Source organism: Crassostrea angulata, unplaced genomic scaffold, assembly GCF_025612915.1.
Source record: "Crassostrea angulata isolate pt1a10 unplaced genomic scaffold, ASM2561291v2 HiC_scaffold_62, whole genome shotgun sequence".
NCBI classification, from domain to species: domain Eukaryota; kingdom Metazoa; phylum Mollusca; class Bivalvia; order Ostreida; family Ostreidae; genus Magallana; species Magallana angulata.
Window position 1 is genome coordinate 1 of NW_026441617.1, and position 8,663 is coordinate 8,663.

Sequence of the window (8,663 nt, forward strand, 5' to 3'; positions counted from 1 at the left end):
GTTGATACTAGAGTGGCATTTGTTGTGGCTGTACCTCTGGAGACATGGTCACTCAATAGAGAAAATATTTCACAAGGTGAAGGCGGCGATAAAATGTTTATCTGTAAGACAGAGTTTGTCTAGTGATTCAAGTTTTTGTTACAGTAGAGTTATGTACATGTAAGTTTTGTAACAAGTGTTGTTCAATATACATGTATATTTCTTAACAATTGTGTTCAGTTGTGACATAAACGTAATACATGTATATTTCTAAACTTTTGGAAATCAAAATTTTTTATATGTACAGTTTCTGAACCTGAGTTTTACATAAATTCTGAAGTATCTTGAGTTTTATGTTTGAGGATGAAGATGAGTTTCATGTGTTCAATTTTAAGTTTTATAACTTGTCTGTTTTTCTCTGATTTTACATTACATTTTCGTATATATGGTTAGTTAATTTACCATGACCTCAAATATTGTTCACTTTCTGTATATAAAAGTGTTTTTATCTTTTTATCGTACTAGTGGATGTTTGCAATAAATTTTGACTTTTGCTGTCGAAGGATACCTACGTCATTTTAATCTTTTTTTTATTTACAGAGGCATGAAATCGATAATAACCAGTCTCACTATAGAACTGTCGTATATTGACCTAATGTAAAAAAAAGTCTGCACTTTTTACGTAAAAAGTAGTTATTGAGTTTTACAGGTCATATATTGATGTTTAATTCTTTTATGAGTTTACATTTGCTCCTTAATTGTTTTTAGGTCAGAAAATAAACCTGTGAAAATATTATTTGGTGTTTTGTTTAAAATGCTTGAGATCGTAATGGAGGCATTTTGTCAACTGTTCATTAACAATCAGCCCATGTTACATAAAATTATATATACAGCAAAATGTGACACATAAACTTGAGGTTTTTGTTTAAGTTCATAGAATACAAACTCAAACACAGTCAATGACACAATGTTTTAAATATTTGATTTGTGGCCCAAATATATTTATATACCAGGTAATATTTACATCTACCAAGTATTTTCTGCGCTATTTTTAAAGAAAACCAATTAATTGTGATTTAAAGCTCTCTAGAAACTGACAAGGCTGAAATCTACACGATCCAGTTTAAATAAGTTTATCGATCGATTAAAAACATCAGCAACTCAAGAAAATTCACGGCCTGCATGAAATAATCATGATATCAGACTCAAACTTTCATACGAGACAACTTGGCTATTTCTTTTATCTTACGTGCTGATGAACCGAAACAATAATTTTGTTACTTTTATTTATTTACTATTTACGATTAATTTTTAAGAAAGATGTAAATAATCAAACAATGAAATGCTTGCTTTGATGAGTCTTCGATGCGGGTTATGAAGGTAGCAATCATTAAGGGAAAAATTACATGAACTGCCAACGCGGGTTTTGAATTTTTCTGCAATGTCGCTATCTTTATATCCCGCATGAATCACTAACGAAAGCATGTTTTAGTTTAAATGTGGACACAAACTGGGTCATCAGCAGGTGCTTAGCAACATTTTCCTAACTAACGTTGGACAACTTAGCTTATACTGTCGGTACAGCTCTCAATTTCCCGGTTTAGCTGAAAAGTGGACAAAATTCCTCCCTAGTCTCGTCGGCAACCATGTACGATTACAGATAACAGGAGCGTAGTGGATGCTTGATATACAACTTTGTTGCCTATGATGTTCTCACTATCAGAAAAAATACTTGTTCTCACTATGAGAAAAAATACTTGTGAAATTATTTAATATCACTCTTATGCGTCTTTTTTCACGCAATTGTTGGTTAAATAGGTGCATAATCAACACAGAGGCTCTTCTTTGTAGGCTAGAGGTGAAACTAAAAATTCATATATAAGACCTTTCCAATACCCAGTTGGCAGCATTCATCAATTTTTTAATTCTTTCACCCGGTGTATTTCCCTTTGTATTCTTTTAAAGCATAACGCGTTGCATTTTAATAAGTGTGTTATTGTATATATTGAGTATTGTTTTTTCTTTAAAACTTCCATCAATTTTAAAATAATTAAACAAGAACTTGATTATCTCTGCCAACAGTAATGATGATCGTGTAATATAACATCATAACATAAAGAAGACTTGTTAATAGTACAGTTCCCATGTTATTGACTTTGTGATTTTTATTTTGCCTCTGCTTAAATTAAATATCAATGGATGTTGACATAATATCACATAACAGTCGCAGAGTCTCGATACTGCGGGTTAAGTAAACGCCTGCATGCATAGATACCAACCTATGTTATACGTAGTTAAGCGTAGACATTGGATTTAGTTTTGTATTCGAAAATTGATAATATGCTGCCATAGTTGATTCTGAAATTCCTTTTTCTAGTTTCAGTAACAAGTTAAAATTTATGCTTAATTTAGGTTTATTTTATGTGACCTCATCAAGGTAACGTAAATATTTCCTTCAATATGCCGTTGTTTGTGTTTATAGGTTTTGCTGGTTGATTTAACTAAATTCATTCGATTGGTGCAAGTTTTAACAACGGTATTTCATTCTAGTCATATGATTTAGTTTAATGATTTTCTATTATTGTCGAGGACCGTATATACATGTACATGTATTCTGATTATCATAACATAGATATTATTATCATCGATTTAAGACAATTATTCTGCTTCGGTTTGTGTCGATTTTGTAAAGATTTCATTAGTTATTAATTTAAAAATATATGCATTAGCATTCAGGAAATCAAAGAGAAGATTTTTTTATAGACACAATTTAAAGAGACAAAAATAAGATATGTATAAATCTTTTATATTCATGATTAACTAGTATGTTGAAATAGGTATAATTGAATATTTATTTTTTACAGGCCCGGCATAAATCAAAATCATGTTAATCTTTTGTAAACACATAAACAGGAATGTTCATTTGTGCATATATATGCCGTTACTCTATCTCGCTGCGTATGCCCAAGCTGCAATTGAATGTGCACACACTTCAAATGATTGGAATAAGGCAAGTGCATATATGCAGTGCCAGAAGCCAAAATATTATCATTGCCTGATAGACGAATATGGACGTTTGATTCAAAAGTGTTTTCAAAGAATATTAGTCCCGAAAGGTAAATCATAATGTATCATAAAACGTAGTATGATTAAAATTTCAATGTTTTGTAAGTGACACGAATATGTGATCGGGATTGCTTTTTACAAACCCTTGCTATGATTTCTTATTTATAAAATCATTTTTCAATTCAATGTACCATATCATGTAAAATATTTTCCTATATCTCCTGCAAATTACAAAAAAAGACTTGACACACAGACGATCAGATGTTCCACTGAGATTTAATTTAATGTCATCAGTACCAATGTAGCATATTTTGCGATGTAAATGTTTTCTTTGCATATATTTTAAAATAAAAGGAATGTGTCCAACGTTCAACAGTAAATCCGGACAGATGGATGTGTATGAATGCCAATCTAGTCAAAACGATTGCCCATCTACCTATTTTTGGTCGAATGAAGTACATAATTGTATGTATAATTAGATTTCTATTTAATTAGATATATATCTTTTGGTATAACGTTTTCCTCGATTATTAAGTAATTATTATAGTATTTGAAGAGATTTTTTATTTTCATGTGTATGAATACTATATAAATATTAATTTTGCAGATCAGGGTTGTATTAGTACTTCTAGATCACCAACACTAGAGAATGTCACATTACCAACAACATTGTGAGTTCGAGGCTATTTCTTCTCGTATTTGTCTTATATAAAGTATTCTTTCAGTTAATCACCGATCCTTTACTTTTTTTACAGGTTCCTCACATCAACAACATCAAGGGTTCGCGGCATCTCCCGTTTTTTTGGTGGCATCTTCGATATTTCAACCATATTGACAATAGTGATATCAATCGCTGCAGTTTTATGTGTCGCTATTTTAATCAGGATGGTGATGTTTCAAAGACGAGAATAATATAAGAACAAAGGTTTAAATAATTCTTATATGTTACTAGTATTTGAAAAGCCATCGAGATGAAAATGTCATTTCATAAGCCAAAAAAAAAACGGCAAAGATTTCCTTGCAAGTCATAAAAATTAGCCTGTTTAGCCTTGCCTTAGACACGTTTTACGAATAGACAAACCATACTTTTTCTGTATAACCATACATATTTACATTTAAAGAATTCTACTATTACTGGTTACATTTACATGCATACGGTTGTGGTTTTAAAACCGAAGCCCTCGGTTAAGCTTATAATTGGTCTAGTACCTGTGTAATGAAGTGAGACTTCCTATCTAAAAACTGGCTATATAGTGAGCATGCATTCCTCTGTCGTCCCCCTTAACCGAATAGATTAAGCTTAACATGCTCGGCTTGAGTTTTATTTAACTAGATAAGTTAGAAATTGATTTAAATCTTTATAGATCTTAATTATATGGGCGCTTGAACTGAATAATGTGAATTGATATACAAAATGTTAATTATATGTAAGAAAATGCTTCTATAGCACCAAATAAATTACCCAGTAAAATATTTTGTTTAGTTTTGTTTCCTACGACGTTGACATTTATATTAAAAATTGCATGAATATTTAGGATAGGAAATAAACCATTTCAAATTTGAGAGTCCGCGGCAAAAGTAATCTATGATTTGAACAAAGCTTGATTAAATTAGTCGATTTTTCGACTTTGAAAGTAAAAAAAAAAAGTTTAGTTTGCCTTTGCGGATTCTCTATAAAAGCTCTATACAGTTTTTGACGATGACACCATCGAGATGATTTGAATGTTTTCTTGCATAGAAAAACTATATCTGACTTTAAACTCAGACCTCAGCGAAACCCATATTGAAAATAATTGTGATTATTCATGAATAATCCGTTAGATTAAAAGATGAATTTTAAGGCTTTATACATTTTAAGGCTTTATACATGCAATGTTTTTAGGGAGTACTACACAGATATGAATTGTTAAGAAATGATTTTATCTACTGTAAACAAACTTTTATTCACGACAACTTAATATTGCAACTGACCATAAGTAAACTTTTTAACGGCGAGGGAATTTCACAATGAAGCCTAATCCACTCTGTGTTGTCTCTTCAAGGACTGCAAGCGGGAAATATTCACCACAAAGAGGTTCGCGGGCATGTTAAGGCTTCCCGATGGATTTTACAGCGATGTGTAGAAAGTCACTTGCCTGTACTTCATACGATATGACGTCATAATTAACTTTGACGTCACGATCTGCATTCCTGTCTATAGTTCCCAGGGAATGTATCTCAACGTTAAAAGTGAATTACATCAAACCACTATAAAACCGCATGTTTCCTTTACATAGATGCTGCCGTTAATGCTGGACCTACAGAATTTATTCATATTAAAAACCAGTATCAAATAATCGGCAGTTGTAAAGCTTCGTTATAAGTAAAAGACAATTTATAAACTAGTGGTTTGGAGACTCTCCCTGCTACGTGTAAACAACTGAATGAAGAAATTTTAATGCATGTAAAACCAGCTTGGCGCAGGTGAAAGATCAACATAATTTTAGAATATTTTACGTAAAATTGGTTGAAAATATAAGTACCAATGTGAATCGTGCTACGGAAACCTACGGATTAACCCCAATTTTTTGTAAATGGCTTTTGATTAGTAAAAACGTGCATTATTTTGATGATTTTCTGGAATGTTTCAATAATATTTTCGATAAACGAAATATCTATTTCTTTCCGGAGCAAGAACTTCAAAGTATATGACTTAACAAAGGAATTTTCTTAAGAATATGTTTGATTTAATGTCATTAATCACTTGCGCCGATGCGATTTTAAAAAGTCATTTGCAATACTAGGATTCGCCCGTCACGTGATTACAAAGAACATATGACGTCACAAAATGCATCAAATATAATGTTTAACATCGGTGTCAATAAATGTAACATAGATTTTAAGAAATTATCCCGGTCAAAGTATTTTTGCGATGATTCAAATAATATCGTTTTCCAGTCGTATTTTAGCATCGGGACGCCTTAACATTGCTGCGTTTTCGTGAAACTTGCAAAAATTCTTAAACGCTGTTATGGATAGCTGCATAGATATGAATACACAAGAAATGATTGTATAAAAATATATTATAACTAGACTTTGACCCGTGCGTGCACGGGTTGACATTGCTTATCGGACATTTACGAAATAGGTACATCGAAACACTTTAATTATTATTGACATTTACATAACAAAGCTATAAACCTACAATAATGCTATTAATTTTTACTACACTTTCCTTAGTTTGAATAATCTGTGTCTCGGGAAAGGCCCTCACCACAGTTAAAATTATACCCTTATACCCGTAATGTAGCAGAAAATTGCAGAATCGCTCCGGAACGATTTTGGAGAAAGTTAATGAAGTTGCCTTGAAAATAACAGTCAAATTCATCGCAACAAACCTTTTTGAGACTGCAAATACCTTTCGAGTAAAAATGTTAATCCATTGAATGGAAGAATTCAACACCTTTTCACCAACGTACACGTATTTTCTTTGTAAAACTGGGTCATTAGGACATTATTCATTTTTAAGATAAAACGTATTCTATCTTCACTCTCCTTAAAAAATATATGTAACTTTTTTTGCATGTAATCAAACATTTTTGTCATCACGAAGACAAAAATAAGTACTTCGTTGAAATGTATATTTGATATTTTATACTTTCTCTCATAAGAAATCATTTATATATAAGAACAGAATATATAGCAAAAGTCCAATGAAAATTTGCCCGTATTTGTATTACCATTTCTGAGTTTATTCATGCAGATATGATATTGTGGAAACATAAACTAAAGATCCCGTTAGCGTGAATGTTTTGCGCAAGCGCAAGATTGTAAAATCCAAAAAATTCAGGTGATTTCCGGGATTTTTTGAGGAATTTTCGTTAATTATTAATTAGCGAAGCTTAATTGAGAAAAAATAAAAACAAATTGGTAATCTTCAAGTACCAATGATGTTTAAAATATATAAAACAAAAGACAGTATTCTTCCGATTTCTCGGTATTAAAGACCAAAAATTCGAGTCTATTATTTTAATATAGTAGTATAGATTGATACTTTAACAACAAAGGTGTTTTGTTCATTCCAAAAATATTGACATATATATCAAGATATTTTGACACCAGAACTAAGCATTAAAATTTAAATAGGAAGTAAAATAAAAAAAATTCTAATGAAGTCTTACATCACTTAAGATTAAAGGGGCATAGTCACGATTTTGGTCAAAAATTATTTTTCCGATTTTAAAATTTACAATGCTTCAGAAAGGCATTTTTAATAGGCAACCGAAATTTTAGTGTCATTTGTTGAGTTATAAGCGAATTACAGAGCTTGAAATTCTTCGCTATGTAAACAAAGCGCTTGTTTACATTTGAACGTTGAAGTAAATATTTCAGTGTTAATTAAACCAAAAATAAATGTGTTAAACGTTAAGAACTGTTTATCTATGCTTAAAAAAATAAAAAGATAGACAAATAAGCTGGAAAAAGATTTTTTACTGGTATATTGAACCTATGTAAACAAAAAGAAGGCACGAGCCTTGTTTACATGACACAGAATTGTGAGCCCTGTATCTTGCTTTTAACTCTACGAATGACTCTCAAATTTAATTTGCTCATTAGAAATGCATTTCTAAAGCATTGTAAATAATAAAAACATAAAAATAAAATTTGACCAAAACCGTGACCCTGCCCCTTTAAAACTTGGCTGGAAAATTAATAAGTTTGATATGTTTTGGAATAAATTTGCAGATAGAAACATTTATAGACTTCAGAATCTCTTGCTGTAAAGCAATATGTTTTTGCATCTATATAGAAGCAAACGACAGCCCTATCCCTGCACTTTGGTTGTCTAGAGAAAAAAAATAATGAACTGTAAATATAATATGTAAATATGATATATTCTCAGAGATATTATATACACAAAATTATCTCTATCTAAGACTATAAACATATACATATAATATATTCGCACAATGCGAACATAAACATGTATAGGTGTAGCATCATTATATATACATGCAATGAGACTGAGATTATTGAGGAGGACCGAGAAAGAAAAGGATATAAATAAACAGCGGATGGGGTATATAGTTTTAAGTTTGTGCTAAACAATCCAATGTACAGATATCTATCTATCTATCTATCTATCTATCTATCTATCTATCTATCTATCTATCTATCTATCTATCTATCTATCTATCTATCTATCTATATATATATATCGATCTATCTATCTATCCATCTATCTATCTTTCTATTTATATATATATCGATCTATCTATCTATCTATCCATCTATCTATCTATCTATTTATATCACCGTTGTAGCCTTCAAGCTAACAGGGTGGATCTGGAAAAATATAAATACACTGGCTTCTGTACTGGACTTGAGAAACTGACTCCAAAGTTCATGAGTGTACGTCTCATCTGTGAATTTCAATCAATAACATATTAAGAAAATAAGTATCGCACATGTATGCATAATCATTCATAATCATGTATTTTACTATTATAAGCTACAAAACCCTAATTTGTAACATTTACGTAAATGCACAACACCTGTAAATCTTCAGTTAGAGTTATAGTGATCTCCTGACTGCGGTTGTGTTTATTTAAAAATCCTCTGCAGACATAATTTGACAT

The 8,663-nt window shown here is 31.0% G+C and overlaps 2 long non-coding RNA genes across 2 annotated transcripts; one reads left to right on the top strand and one right to left on the bottom strand.

Moving 5' to 3' along the window:
• The first annotated feature begins 1,309 nt into the window (after positions 1 to 1,309).
• On the top strand, positions 1,310 to 4,503 carry LOC128168872 (uncharacterized). The gene is made up of 4 exons (XR_008241468.1): positions 1,310 to 3,095; positions 3,400 to 3,510; positions 3,653 to 3,716; positions 3,801 to 4,503. It is a non-coding gene; the product is annotated as an uncharacterized LOC128168872 (long non-coding RNA).
• Positions 4,504 to 6,754: 2,251 nt separating this feature from the next.
• LOC128168873 (uncharacterized) lies at positions 6,755 to 8,655 on the bottom strand. The gene is made up of 3 exons (XR_008241469.1): positions 8,580 to 8,655; positions 8,341 to 8,447; positions 6,755 to 7,870 (listed from the first exon to the last, which is right to left on the bottom strand). It is a non-coding gene; the product is annotated as an uncharacterized LOC128168873 (long non-coding RNA).
• Positions 8,656 to 8,663: the final 8 nt, after the last annotated feature.